This window comes from Ambystoma mexicanum, unplaced genomic scaffold (genome assembly GCF_040938575.1).
Source record: "Ambystoma mexicanum isolate Mex_15411 unplaced genomic scaffold, UKY_AmexF1_1 Mex_scaf1, whole genome shotgun sequence".
Taxonomy (NCBI): Eukaryota; Metazoa; Chordata; class Amphibia; order Caudata; family Ambystomatidae; genus Ambystoma; species Ambystoma mexicanum.
Genome location: NW_027182324.1, coordinates 4,788,917 through 4,802,903, shown reverse-complemented (window position 1 = coordinate 4,802,903; position 13,987 = coordinate 4,788,917). Strand labels below are relative to the sequence as shown.

Genomic DNA, 13,987 nt, shown 5'->3' with positions numbered 1-13,987 from the left:
CTGGATAGCTCAGTCGAGCATCAGACTTTTAATCTGAGGGTCCAGGGTTCAAGTCCCTGTTCAGGCATACCTTTGCTTCTTTTACAAAAAATTAAGCAGGAAATATGAATTGCTCATTCTAATATGTGCTATTTCTGATGGCATCGCAACCTTGGGCAATATGACTCTACGGTAGTGGAGTCCAGAGTTCTTGGATGCTTTGCCAACATTTCAAGCCTGACTGTGCTTCTAAATAGCATGAAATAGCAATCTTTGTACAAAGTTTTAATATTGGGGAGACAGATTGGTCGAAAAAAAAGCAGACAGGCGCTGCTGAGATTCGAACTCAAGATCTCCTGTTTACTAGACAGGCGCTTTAACCAACTAAGCCACAGCACCTTTTTTGCATCTGGTCTCCTTTCCTTCCTCATGTAATCATTTAGAAGTGAAATCCACTTTTTTAAGGCTGGGCTTCTGTTGCAATATAACTTTTCAAAATGTTTTCCAATTGACTGAAACTCCATTGCACAAAACGAGCATGTCATTAATCGTCGATTTAGAGTGGACTGCATTGCCCAGTGTGTGCATTGAGGAGCACATGTTCGTCTTTACTGGGGAGCAAGTTTGCACTCATGAATGTGGCAAAACATTAAAATCCGTAAGTGGGTGAACATTAAAGTCCTAGATGCTGCAAATCTCTATATCTGGATACGGAATGACTGAAAAAAGTTATGTCTCCAGTGTCAAAATGTGTGTAATGCACTAGTAATTCATTTCCTTTATTGACCAGTGAGGTAGCCATGTATGGAGGTGCTGTAGAGTGAAAATCAAGTTTCAAATGGGCAGTGATCCCTGTGTCTGGATAGCTCAGTCGGTAGAGCATCAGCCTTTTAATCTGAGGGTCCAGGGTTCAAGTCCCTGTTCAGGCGTATCTTTGCTTCTTTTACAAAAAATTTAGCAGGAAATATGAATTGCTCATTCTAATATGTGCTATTTCTGATGGCATCGCAACCTTGGGCAATATGACTCTAAGGTAGTGGAGTCCAGAATTCTTGGATGCTTTGCCAACATTTCAAGCCTGACTGTGCTTCTAAATAGCATGAAATAACAATCTTTGTACAAAGTTTTAATATTGGGGAGACAGATTGGTCGAAAAAAAAGCAGACAGGCGCTGCTAAGATTCGAACTCAGGATCTCCTGTTTACTAGACAGGCGCTTTAACCAACTAAGCCACAGCACCTCTTTTGCATCTGATCTCCTTTCCTTCCTCATGTAATCATTTAGAAGTGAAATCCAATTTTTTTAAGGCTGGGCTTCTGTTGCAATATAACTTTACAAAATGTTTTCCAATTGACTGAAACTCCATTGCACAAAACGAGGATGTCATTAATCGTTGATTTAGAGTGGACTGCATTGCCCAGTGTGTGTATTGAGGAGCACATGTTCGCCTTTACTGGGGAGCAATTTTGCACTCATGAATGTGGCAAAACATTCAAATCCGTAAGTGGGTGAACATTAAAGTCCTAGATGCTGCAAATCTCTATATCTGGATACGGAATGACTGAAAAAAGTTATGTCTCCAGTGTCAAAATGTGTGTAATGCACTAGTAATTCATTTCCTTTATTGACCAGTGAGGTAGCCATGTATGGAGGCGCTGTAGAGTGAAAATCAAGTTTCAAATGGCAGTGATCCATGTGCCTGGATAGCTCAGTAGGTAGAGCATCAGACTTTTAATCTGAGGGTCCAGGGTTCAAGTCCCTGTTCAGGCGTACCTTTGCTTCTTTTACAAAAAATTAAGCAGGAAATATGAATTGCTCATTCTAATATGTGCTGTTTCTGATGGCATCGCAACCTTGGGCAATATGACTCTAAGGTAGTGGAGTCCAGAGTTCTTGGATGCTTTGCCAACATTTCAAGCCTGACTGTGCTTCTAAATAGCATGAAATAGCAATCTTTGTACAAAGTTTTAATATTGGGGAGACAGATTGGTCCAAAAAAAAGCAGACAGGCGCTGCTGAGATTCGAACTCAGGATCTCCTGTTTACTAGACAGGCGCTTTAACCAACTAAGCCACAGCACCTTTTTTGCATCTGGTCTCCTTTCCTTCCTCATGTAATCATTCAGAAGTGAAACCCACTTTTTTAAGGCTGGGCTTCTGTTGCAATATAACTTTTCAAAATGTTTTCCAATTGACTGAAACTCCATTGCACAAAACGAGCATGTCATTAATCGTCGATTTAGAGTGGACTGCATTGCCCAGTGTGTGCATTGAGGAGCACATGTTCGTCTTTACTGGGGAGCAAGTTTGCACTCATGAATGTGGCAAAACATTCAAATCCGTAAGTGGGTGAACATTAAAGTCCTAGATGCTGCAAATCTCTATATCTGGATACCGAATGACTGAAAAAAGTTATGTCTCCAGTGTCAAAATGTGTGTAATGCACTAGTAATTCATTTCCTTTATTGACCAGTGAGGTAGCCATATATGGAGGTGCTGTAGAGTGAAAATCAAGTTTCAAATGGGCAGTGATCCCTGTGCCTGGATAGCTCAGTCGGTAGAGCATCAGACTTTTAATCTGAGGGTCCAGGGTTCAAGTCCCTGTTCAGGCGTACCTTTGCTTCTTTTACAAAAAATTAAGCAGGAAATATGAATTGCTCATTCTAATATGTGCTATTTCTGATGGCATCGCAACCTTGGGCAATATGACTCTAAGGTAGTGGAGTCCAGAGTTCTTGGATGCTTTGCCAACATTTCAAGCCTGACTGTGCTTCTAAATAGCATGAAATAGCAATCTTTGTACAAAGTTTTAATATTGGGGAGACAGATTGGTCGAAAAAAAAGCAGACAGGCGCTGCTGAGATTCGAACTCAGGATCTCCTGTTTACTAGACAGGCGCTTTAACCAACTAAGCCGCAGCACCTTTTTTGCATCTGGTCTCCTTTCCTTCCTCATGTAATCATTTAGAAGTGAAATCCACTTTTTTAAGGCTGGGCTTCTGTTGCAATATAACTTTTCAAAATGTTTTCCAATTGACTGAAACTCCATTGCACAAAACGAGCATGTCATTAATCGTCGATTTAGAGTGGACTGCATTGCCCAGTGTGTGCATTGAGGAGCACATGTTCGTCTTTACTGGGGAGCAAGTTTGCACTCATGAATGTGGCAAAACATTCAAATCCGTAAGTGGGTGAACATTAAAGTCCTAGATGCTGCAAATCTCTATATCTGGATACGGAATGACTGAAAAAAGTTATGTCTCCAGTGTCAAAATGTGTGTAATGCACTAGTAATTCATTTCCTTTATTGACCAGTGAGGTAGCCATGTATGGAGGTGCTGTAGAGTGAAAATCAAGTTTCAAATGGCAGTGATCCATCTGCCTGGATAGCTCAGTCGGTAGAGCATCAGACTTTTAATCTGAGGGTCCAGGGTTCAAGTCCCTGTTCAGGCGTATCTTTGCTTCTTTTACAAAAAATTTAGCAGGAAATATGAATTGCTCATTCTAATATGTGCTATTTCTGATGGCATCGCAACCTTGGGCAATATGACTCTAAGGTAGTGGAGTCCAGAATTCTTGGATGCTTTGCCAACATTTCAAGCCTGACTGTGCTTCTAAATAGCATGAAATAACAATCTTTGTACAAAGTTTAAATATTGGGGAGACAGATTGGTCGAAAAAAAAAGCAGACAGGCGCTGCTGAGATTCGAACTCAGGATCTCCTGTTTACTAGACAGGCGCTTTAACCAACTAAGCCACAGCACCTCTTTTGCATCTGATCTCCTGTCCTTCCTCATGTAATCATTTAGAAGTGAAATCCACTTTTTTTAAGGCTGGGCTTCTGTTGCAATATAACTTTACAAAATGTTTTCCAATTGACTGAAACTCCATTGCACAAAACGAGCATGTCATTAATCGTTGATTTAGAGTGGACTGCATTGCCCAGTGTGTGTATTGAGGAGCACATGTTCGCCTTTACTGGGGAGCAATTTTGCACTCATGAATGTGGCAAAACATTCAAATCCGTAAGTGGGTGAACATTAAAGTCCTAGATGCTGCAAATCTCTATATCTGGATACGGAATGACTGAAAAAAGTTATGTCTCCAGTGTCAAAATGTGTGTAATGCACTAGTAATTCATTTCCTTTATTGACCAGTGAGGTAGCCATGTATGGAGGTGCTGTAGAGTGAAAATCAAGTTTCAAATGGGCAGTGATCCTTGTGCCTGGATAGCTCAGTCGGTAGAGCATCAGACTTTTAATCTGAGGGTCCAGGGTTCAAGTCCCTGTTCAGGCGTACCTTTGCTTCTTTTACAAAAAATTAAGCAGGAAATATGAATTGCTCATTCTAATATATGCTATTTCTGATGGCATCGCAACCTTGGGCAATATGACTCTAAGGTAGTGGAGTCCAGAGTTCTTGGATGCTTTGCCAACATTTCAAGCCTGACTGTGCTTCTAAATAGCATGAAATAGCAATCTTTGTACAAAGTTTTAATATTGGGGAGACAGATTGGTCGAAAAAAAAGCAGACAGGCGCTGCTGAGATTCGAACTCAGGATCTCCTGTTTACTAGACAGGCGCTTTAACCAACTAAGCCACAGCACCTTTTTTGCATCTGGTCTCCTTTCCTTCCTCATGTAATCATTTAGAAGTGAAATCCACTTTTTTAAGGCTGGGCTTCTATTGCAATATAACTTTTCAAAATGTTTGCCAATTGACTGAAACTCCATTGCACAAAACGAGCATGTAATTAATCGTCGATTTAGAGTGGACTGCATTGCCCAGTGTGTGCATTGAGGAGCACATGTTCGTCTTTACTGGGGAGCAAGTTTGCACTCATGAATGTGGCAAAACATTCAAATCCGTAAGTGGGTGAACATTAAAGTCCTAGATGCTGCAAATCTCTATATCTGGATACGGAATGACTGAAAAAAGTTATGTCTCCAGTGTCAAAATGTGTGTAATGCACTAGTAATTAATTTCCTTTATTGACCAGTGAGGTAGCCATGTATGGAGGTGCTGTAGAGTGAAAATCAAGTTTCAAATGGGCAGTGATCCTTGTGCCTGGATAGCTCAGTCGGTAGAGCATCAGACTTTTAATCTGAGGGTCCAGGGTTCAAGTCCCTGTTCAGGCGTACCTTTGCTTCTTTTACAAAAAATTAAGCAGGAAATATGAATTGCTCATTCTAATATGTGCTATTTCTGATGGCATCGCAACCTTGGGCAATATGACTCTAAGGTAGTGGAGTCCAGAGTTCTTGGATGCTTTGCCAACATTTCAAGCCTGACTGTGCTTCTAAATAGCATGAAATAGCAATCTTTGTACAAAGTTTTAATATTGGGGAGACAGATTGGTCGAAAAAAAAGCAGACAGGCGCTGCTGAGATTCGAACTCAGGATCTCCTGTTTACTAGACAGGCACTTTAACCAACTAAGCCACAGCACCTTTTTTGCATCTGGTCTCCTTTCCTTCCTCATGTAAATATTTAGAAGTGAAATCCACTTTTTTAAGGCTGGGCTTCTGTTGCAATATAACTTTTCAAAATGTTTTCCAATTGACTGAAACTCCATTGCACAAAACGAGCATGTCATTAATCGTCGATTTAGAGTGGACTGCATTGCCCAGTGTGTGCATTGAGGAGCACATGTTCGTCTTTACTGGGGAGCAAGTTTGCACTCATGAATGTGGCAAAACATTCAAATCCGTAAGTGGGTGAACATTAAAGTCCTAGATGCTGCAAATCTCTATATCTGGATACGGAATGACTGAAAAAAGTTATGTCTCCAGTGTCAAAATGTGTGTAATGCACTAGTAATTCATTTCCTTTATTGACCAGTGAGGTAGCCATGTATGGTGGTGCTGTAGAGTGAAAATCAAGTTTCAAATGGGCAGTGATCCTTGTGCCTGGATAGCTCAGTCGGTAGAGCATCAGACTTTTAATCTGAGGGTCCAGGGTTCAAGTTCCTGTTCAGGCGTACCTTTGCTTCTTTTACAAAAAATTAAGCAGGAAATATGAATTGCTCATTCTAATATGTGCTATTTCTGATGGCATCGCAACCTTGGGCAATATGACTCTAAGGTAGTGGAGTCCAGAATTCTTGGATGCTTTGCCAACATTTCAAGCCTGACTGTGCTTCTAAATAGCATGAAATAACAATCTTTGTACAAAGTTTTAATATTGGGGAGACAGATTGGTCGAAAAAAAAGCAGACAGGCGCTGCTGAGATTCGAACTCAGGATCTCCTGTTTACTAGACAGGCGCTTTAACCAACTAAGCCACAGCACCACTTTTGCATCTGATCTCCTGTCCTTCCTCATGTAATCATTTAGAAGTGAAATCCACTTTTTTTAAGGCTGGGCTTCTGTTGCAATATAACTTTACAAAATGTTTTCCAATTGACTGAAACTCCATTGCACAAAACGAGCATGTCATTAATCGTTGATTTAGAGTGGACTGCATTGCCCAGTGTGTGTATTGAGGAGCACATGTTCGCCTTTACTGGGGAGAAATTTTGCACTCATGAATGTGGCAAAACATTCAAATCCGTAAGTGGGTGAACATTAAAGTCCTAGATGCTGCAAATCTCTATATCTGGATACGGAATGACTGAAAAAAGTTATGTCTCCAGTGTCAAAATGTGTGTAATGCACTAGTAATTCATTTCCTTTATTGACCAGTGAGGTAGCCATGTATGGAGGTGCTGTAGAGTGAAAATCAAGTTTCAAATGGGCAGTGATCCTTGTGCCTGGATAGCTCAGTCGGTAGAGCATCAGACTTTTAATCTGAGGGTCCAGGGTTCAAGTCCCTGTTCAGGCGTACCTTTGCTTCTTTTACAAAAAATTAAGCAGGAAATATGAATTGCTCATTCTAATATGTGCTATTTCTGATGGCATCGCAACCTTGGGCAATATGACTCTAAGGTAGTGGAGTCCAGAGTTTTTGGATGCTTTGCCAACATTTCAAGCCTGACTGTGCTTCTAAATAGCATGAAATAGCAATCTTTGTACAAAGTTTTAATATTGGGGAGACAGATTGGTCGAAAAAAAAGCAGACAGGCGCTGCTGAGATTCGAACTCAGGATCTCCTGTTTACTAGACAGGCGCTTTAACCAACTAAGCCACAGCACCTTTTTTGCATCTGGTCTCCTTTCCTTCCTCATGTAAATATTTAGAAGTGAAATCCACTTTTTTAAGGCTGGGCTTCTGTTGCAATATAACTTTTCAAAATGTTTTCCAATTGACTGAAACTCCATTGCACAAAACGAGCATGTCATTAATCGTCGATTTAGAGTGGACTGCATTGCCCAGTGTGTGCATTGAGGAGCACATGTTCGTCTTTACTGGGGAGCAAGTTTGCACTCATGAATGTGGCAAAACATTCAAATCCGTAAGTGGGTGAACATTAAAGTCCTAGATGCTGCAAATCTCTATATCTGGATACGGAATGACTGAAAAAAGTTATGTCTCCAGTGTCAAAATGTGTGTAATGCACTAGTAATTCATTTCCTTTATTGACCAGTGAGGTAGCCATGTATGGTGGTGCTGTAGAGTGAAAATCAAGTTTCAAATGGGCAGTGATCCTTGTGCCTGGATAGCTCAGTCGGTAGAGCATCAGACTTTTAATCTGAGGGTCCAGGGTTCAAGTTCCTGTTCAGGCGTACCTTTGCTTCTTTTACAAAAAATTAAGCAGGAAATATGAATTGCTCATTCTAATATGTGCTATTTCTGATGGCATCGCAACCTTGGGCAATATGACTCTAAGGTAGTGGAGTCCAGAATTCTTGGATGCTTTGCCAACATTTCAAGCCTGACTGTGCTTCTAAATAGCATGAAATAACAATCTTTGTACAAAGTTTTAATATTGGGGAGACAGATTGGTCGAAAAAAAAGCAGACAGGCGCTGCTGAGATTCGAACTCAGGATCTCCTGTTTACTAGACAGGCGCTTTAACCAACTAAGCCACAGCACCACTTTTGCATCTGATCTCCTGTCCTTCCTCATGTAATCATTTAGAAGTGAAATCCACTTTTTTTAAGGCTGGGCTTCTGTTGCAATATAACTTTACAAAATGTTTTCCAATTGACTGAAACTCCATTGCACAAAACGAGCATGTCATTAATCGTTGATTTAGAGTGGACTGCATTGCCCAGTGTGTGTATTGAGGAGCACATGTTCGCCTTTACTGGGGAGAAATTTTGCACTCATGAATGTGGCAAAACATTCAAATCCGTAAGTGGGTGAACATTAAAGTCCTAGATGCTGCAAATCTCTATATCTGGATACGGAATGACTGAAAAAAGTTATGTCTCCAGTGTCAAAATGTGTGTAATGCACTAGTAATTCATTTCCTTTATTGACCAGTGAGGTAGCCATGTATGGAGGTGCTGTAGAGTGAAAATCAAGTTTCAAATGGGCAGTGATCCTTGTGCCTGGATAGCTCAGTCGGTAGAGCATCAGACTTTTAATCTGAGGGTCCAGGGTTCAAGTCCCTGTTCAGGCGTACCTTTGCTTCTTTTACAAAAAATTAAGCAGGAAATATGAATTGCTCATTCTAATATGTGCTATTTCTGATGGCATCGCAACCTTGGGCAATATGACTCTAAGGTAGTGGAGTCCAGAGTTTTTGGATGCTTTGCCAACATTTCAAGCCTGACTGTGCTTCTAAATAGCATGAAATAGCAATCTTTGTACAAAGTTTTAATATTGGGGAGACAGATTGGTCGAAAAAAAAGCAGACAGGCGCTGCTGAGATTCGAACTCAGGATCTCCTGTTTACTAGACAGGCGCTTTAACCAACTAAGCCACAGCACCTTTTTTGCATCTGGTCTCCTTTCCTTCCTCATGTAATCATTTAGAAGTGAAATCCACTTTTTTAAGGCTGGGCTTCTATTGCAATATAACTTTTCAAAATGTTTTCCAATTGACTGAAACTCCATTGCACAAAACGAGCATGTCATTAATCGTCGATTTAGAGTGGACTGCATTGCCCAGTGTGTGCATTGAGGAGCACATGTTCGTCTTTACTGGGGAGCAAGTTTGCACTCATGAATGTGGCAAAACATTCAAATCCGTAAGTGGGTGAACATTAAAGTCCTAGATGCTGCAAATCTCTATATCTGGATACGGAATGACTGAAAAAAGTTATGTCTCCAGTGTCAAAATGTGTGTAATGCACTAGTAATTCATTTCCTTTATTGACCAGTGAGGTAGCCATGTATGGAGGTGCTGTAGAGTGAAAATCAAGTTTCAAATGGGCAGTGATCATTGTGCCTGGATAGCTCAGTTGGTAGAGCATCAGACTTTTAATCTGAGGGTCCAGGGTTCAAGTCCCTGTTCAGGCGTACCTTTGCTTCTTTTACAAAAAATTAAGCAGGAAATATGAATTGCTCATTCTAATATGTGCTATTTCTGATGGCATCGCAACCTTGGGCAATATGACTCTAAGGTAGTGGAGTCCAGAGTTCTTGGATGCTTTGCCAACATTTCAAGCTTGACTGTGCTTCTAAATAGCATGAAATAGCAATCTTTGTACAAAGTTTTAATATTGGGGAGACAGATTGGTCGAAAAAAAAGCAGACAGGCGCTGCTGAGATTCGAACTCAGGATCTCCTGTTTACTAGACAGGCGCTTTAACCAACTAAGCCACAGCACCTTTTTTGCATCTGGTCTCCTTTCCTTCCTCATGTAATCATTTAGAAGTGAAATCCACTTTTTTAAGGCTGGGCTTCTGTTGCAATATAACTTTTCAAAATGTTTTCCAATTGACTGAAACTCCATTGCACAAAACGAGCATGTCATTAATCGTCGATTTAGAGTGGACTGCATTGCCCAGTGTGTGCATTGAGGAGCACATGTTCGTCTTTACTGGGGAGCAAGTTTGCCCTCATGAATGTGGCAAAACATTCAAATCCGTAAGTGGGTGAACATTAAAGTCCTAGATGCTGCAAATCTCTATATCTGGATACGGAATGACTGAAAAAAGTTATGTCTCCAGTGTCAAAATGTGTGTAATGCACTAGTAATTCATTTCCTTTATTGACCAGTGAGGTAGCCATGTGTGGAGGTGCTGTAGAGTGAAAATCAAGTTTCAAATGGCAGTGATCCATCTGCCTGGATAGCTCAGTCGGTAGAGCATCAGACTTTTAATCTGAGGGTCCAGGGTTCAAGTCCCTGTTCAGGCGTATCTTTGCTTCTTTTACAAAAAATTAAGCAGGAAATATGAATTGCCCATTCTAATATGTGCTATTTCTGATGGCATCGCAACCTTGGGCAATATGACTCTAAGGTAGTGGAGTCCAGAGTTCTTGGATGCTTTGCCAACATATCAAGCCTGACTGTGCTTCTAAATAGCATGAAATAGCAATCTTTGTACAAAATTTTAATATTGGGGAGACAGATTGGTCGAAAAAAAGCAGACAGGCGCTGCTGAGATTCGAACTCAGGATCTCCTGTTTACTAGACAGGCGCTTTAACCAACTAAGCCACAGCACCTTTTTTGCATCTGGTCTCCTTTCCTTCCTCATGTAATCATTTAGAAGTGAAATCCACTTTTTTAAGGCTGGGCTTCTGTTGCAATATAACTTTTCAAAATGTTTTCCAATTGACTGAAACTCCATTGCACAAAACGAGCATGTCATTAATCATCGATTTAGAGTGGACTGCATTGCCCAGTGTGTGCATTGAGGAGCACATGTTCGTCTTTACTGGGGAGCAAGTTTGCACTCATGAATGTGGCAAAACATTCAAATCCGTAAGTGGGTGAACATTAAAGTCCTAGATGCTGCAAATCTCTATATCTGGATACGGAATGACTGAAAAAAGTTATGTCTCCAGTGTCAAAATGTGTGTAATGCACTAGTAATTCATTTCCTTTATTGACCAGTGAGGTAGCCATGTATGGAGGTGCTGTAGAGTGAAAATCAAGTTTCAAATGGGCAGTGATCCCTGTGCCTGGATAGCTCAGTCGGTAGAGCATCAGACTTTTAATCTGAGGGTCCAGGGTTCAAGTCCCTGTTCAGGCGTACCTTTGCTTCTTTTACAAAAAATTAAGCAGGAAATATGAATTGCTCATTCTAATATGTGCTATTTCTGATGGCATCGCAACCTTGGGCAATATGACTCTAAGGTAGTGGAGTCCAGAGTTCTTGGATGCTTTGCCAACATTTCAAGCCTCACTGTGCTTCTAAATAGCATGAAATAGCAATCTTTGTACAAAGTTTTAATATTGGGGAGACAGATTGGTCGAAAAAAAAGCAGACAGGCGCTGCTGAGATTCGAACTCAGAATCTCCTGTTTACTAGACAGGCGCTTTAACCAACTAAGCCACAGCACCTTTTTTGCATCTGGTCTCCTTTCCTTCCTCATGTAATCATTTAGAAGTGAAATCCACTTTTTTAAGGCTGGGCTTCTGTTGCAATATAACTTTTCAAAATGTTTTCCAATTGACTGAAACTCCATTGCACAAAACGAGCATGTCATTAATCGTCGATTTAGAGTGGACTGCATTGTCCAGTGTGTGCATTGAGGAGCACATGTTCATCTTTACTGGGGAGCAAGTTTGCACTCATGAATGTGGCAAAACATTCAAATCCGTAAGTGGGTGAACATTAAAGTCCTAGATGCTGCAAATCTCTATATCTGGATACGGAATGACTGAAAAAAGTTATGGCTCCAGTGTCAAAATGTGTGTAATGCACTAGTAATTCATTTCCTTTATTGACCAGTGAGGTAGCCATGTATGGAGGTGCTGTAGAGTGAAAATCAAGTTTCAAATGGCAGTGATCCATCTGCCTGGATAGCTCAGTCGGTAGAGCATCAGACTTTTAATCTGAGGGTCCAGGGTTCAAGTCCCTGTTCAGGCGTACCTTTGCTTCTTTTACAAAAAATTAAGCAGGAAATATGAATTGCCCATTCTAATATGTGCTATTTCTGATGGCATCGCAACCTTGGGCAATATGACTCTAAGGTAGTGGAGTCCAGAGTTCTTGGATGCTTTGCCAACATATCAAGCCTGACTGTGCTTCTAAATAGCATGAAATAGCAATCTTTGTACAAAGTTTTAATATTGGGGAGACAGATTGGTCGAAAAAAAGCAGACAGGCGCTGCTGAGATTCGAACTCAGGATCTCCTGTTTACTAGACAGGCGCTTTAACCAACTAAGCCACAGCACCTTTTTTGCATATGGTCTCCTTTCCTTCCTCATGTAATCATTTAGAAGTGAAATCCACTTTTTTAAGGCTGGGCTTCTGTTGCAATATAACTTTTCAAAATGTTTTCCAATTGACTGAAACTCCATTGCACAAAACGAGCATGTCATTAATCGTCGATTTAGAGTGGACTGCATTGCCCAGTGTGTGCATTGAGGAGCACATGTTCGTCTTTACTGGGGAGCAAGTTTGCACTCATGAATGTGGCAAAACATTAAAATCCGTAAGTGGGTGAACATTAAAGTCCTAGATGCTGCAAATCTCTATATCTGGATACGGAATGACTGAAAAAAGTTATGTCTCCAGTGTCAAAATGTGTGTAATGCACTAGTAATTCATTTCCTTTATTGACCAGTGAGGTAGCCATGTATGGAGGTGCTGTAGAGTGAAAATCAAGTTTCAAATGGGCAGTGATCCCTGTGCCTGGATAGCTCAGTCGGTAGAGCATCAGACTTTTAATCTGAGGGTCCAGGGTTCAAGTCCCTGTTCAGGCGTATCTTTGCTTCTTTTACAAAAAATTTAGCAGGAAATATGAATTGCTCATTCTAATATGTGCTATTTCTGATGGCATCGCAACCTTGGGCAATATGACTCTAAGGTAGTGGAGTCCAGAATTCTTGGATGCTTTGCCAACATTTCAAGCCTGACTGTGCTTCTAAATAGCATGAAATAACAATCTTTGTACAAAGTTTTAATATTGGGGAGACAGATTGGTCGAAAAAAAAGCAGACAGGCGCTGCTGAGATTCGAACTCAGGATCTCCTGTTTACTAGACAGGCGCTTTAACCAACTAAGCCGCAGCACCTTTTTTGCATCTGGTCTCCTTTCCTTCCTCATGTAATCATTTAGAAGTGAAATCCACTTTTTTAAGGCTGGGCTTCTGTTGCAATATAACTTTTCAAAATGTTTTCCAATTGACTGAAACTCCATTGCACAAAACGAGCATGTCATTAATCGTCGATTTAGAGTGGACTGCATTGCCCAGTGTGTGCATTGAGGAGCACATGTTCGTCTTTACTGGGGAGCAAGTTTGCACTCATGAATGTGGCAAAACATTCAAATCCGTAAGTGGGTGAACATTAAAGTCCTAGATGCTGCAAATCTCTATATCTGGATACGGAATGACTGAAAAAAGTTATGTCTCCAGTGTCAAAATGTGTGTAATGCACTAGTAATTCATTTCCTTTATTGACCAGTGAGGTAGCCATGTATGGAGGTGCTGTAGAGTGAAAATCAAGTTTCAAATGGCAGTGATCCATCTGCCTGGATAGCTCAGTCGGTAGAGCATCAGACTTTTAATCTGAGGGTCCAGGGTTCAAGTCCCTGTTCAGGCGTATCTTTGCTTCTTTTACAAAAAATTTAGCAGGAAATATGAATTGCTCATTCTAATATGTGCTATTTCTGATGGCATCGCAACCTTGGGCAATATGACTCTAAGGTAGTGGAGTCCAGAATTCTTGGATGCTTTGCCAACATTTCAAGCCTGACTGTGCTTCTAAATAGCATGAAATAACAATCTTTGTACAAAGTTTAAATATTGGGGAGACAGATTGGTCGAAAAAAAAAGCAGACAGGCGCTGCTGAGATTCGAACTCAGGATCTCCTGTTTACTAGACAGGCGCTTTAACCAACTAAGCCACAGCACCTCTTTTGCATCTGATCTCCTGTCCTTCCTCATGTAATCATTTAGAAGTGAAATCCACTTTTTTTAAGGCTGGGCTTCTGTTGCAATATAACTTTACAAAATGTTTTCCAATTGACTGAAACTCCATTGCACAAAACGAGCATGTCATTAATCGT

The 13,987-nt window shown here is 40.7% G+C and overlaps 12 non-coding genes across 12 annotated transcripts; 1 reads left to right on the top strand and 11 right to left on the bottom strand.

The window, feature by feature from the left end:
* Positions 1–1,986: 1,986 nt before the first annotated feature.
* On the bottom strand, positions 1,987–2,060 carry TRNAT-AGU (transfer RNA threonine (anticodon AGU)). The gene has a single exon. It is a non-coding gene; the product is annotated as a tRNA-Thr (tRNA).
* Positions 2,061–3,668: 1,608 nt separating this feature from the next.
* On the bottom strand, positions 3,669–3,742 carry TRNAT-AGU (transfer RNA threonine (anticodon AGU)). The gene has a single exon. It is a non-coding gene; the product is annotated as a tRNA-Thr (tRNA).
* A 768-nt stretch (positions 3,743–4,510) lies between these two features.
* On the bottom strand, positions 4,511–4,584 carry TRNAT-AGU (transfer RNA threonine (anticodon AGU)). The gene has a single exon. It is a non-coding gene; the product is annotated as a tRNA-Thr (tRNA).
* Positions 4,585–6,192: 1,608 nt separating this feature from the next.
* TRNAT-AGU (transfer RNA threonine (anticodon AGU)) lies at positions 6,193–6,266 on the bottom strand. Its single transcript has one exon. It is a non-coding gene; the product is annotated as a tRNA-Thr (tRNA).
* A 768-nt stretch (positions 6,267–7,034) lies between these two features.
* TRNAT-AGU (transfer RNA threonine (anticodon AGU)) lies at positions 7,035–7,108 on the bottom strand. Its single transcript has one exon. It is a non-coding gene; the product is annotated as a tRNA-Thr (tRNA).
* Positions 7,109–7,875: 767 nt separating this feature from the next.
* TRNAT-AGU (transfer RNA threonine (anticodon AGU)) lies at positions 7,876–7,949 on the bottom strand. Its single transcript has one exon. It is a non-coding gene; the product is annotated as a tRNA-Thr (tRNA).
* A 768-nt stretch (positions 7,950–8,717) lies between these two features.
* On the bottom strand, positions 8,718–8,791 carry TRNAT-AGU (transfer RNA threonine (anticodon AGU)). Its single transcript has one exon. It is a non-coding gene; the product is annotated as a tRNA-Thr (tRNA).
* Positions 8,792–9,248: 457 nt separating this feature from the next.
* Positions 9,249–9,321, top strand: TRNAK-UUU (transfer RNA lysine (anticodon UUU)). Its single transcript has one exon. It is a non-coding gene; the product is annotated as a tRNA-Lys (tRNA).
* Positions 9,322–9,558: 237 nt separating this feature from the next.
* TRNAT-AGU (transfer RNA threonine (anticodon AGU)) lies at positions 9,559–9,632 on the bottom strand. Its single transcript has one exon. It is a non-coding gene; the product is annotated as a tRNA-Thr (tRNA).
* Positions 9,633–10,397: 765 nt separating this feature from the next.
* On the bottom strand, positions 10,398–10,471 carry TRNAT-AGU (transfer RNA threonine (anticodon AGU)). Its single transcript has one exon. It is a non-coding gene; the product is annotated as a tRNA-Thr (tRNA).
* A 1,606-nt stretch (positions 10,472–12,077) lies between these two features.
* TRNAT-AGU (transfer RNA threonine (anticodon AGU)) lies at positions 12,078–12,151 on the bottom strand. The gene has a single exon. It is a non-coding gene; the product is annotated as a tRNA-Thr (tRNA).
* A 1,608-nt stretch (positions 12,152–13,759) lies between these two features.
* Positions 13,760–13,833, bottom strand: TRNAT-AGU (transfer RNA threonine (anticodon AGU)). The gene has a single exon. It is a non-coding gene; the product is annotated as a tRNA-Thr (tRNA).
* Between the last annotated feature and the right edge of the window lie 154 nt (positions 13,834–13,987).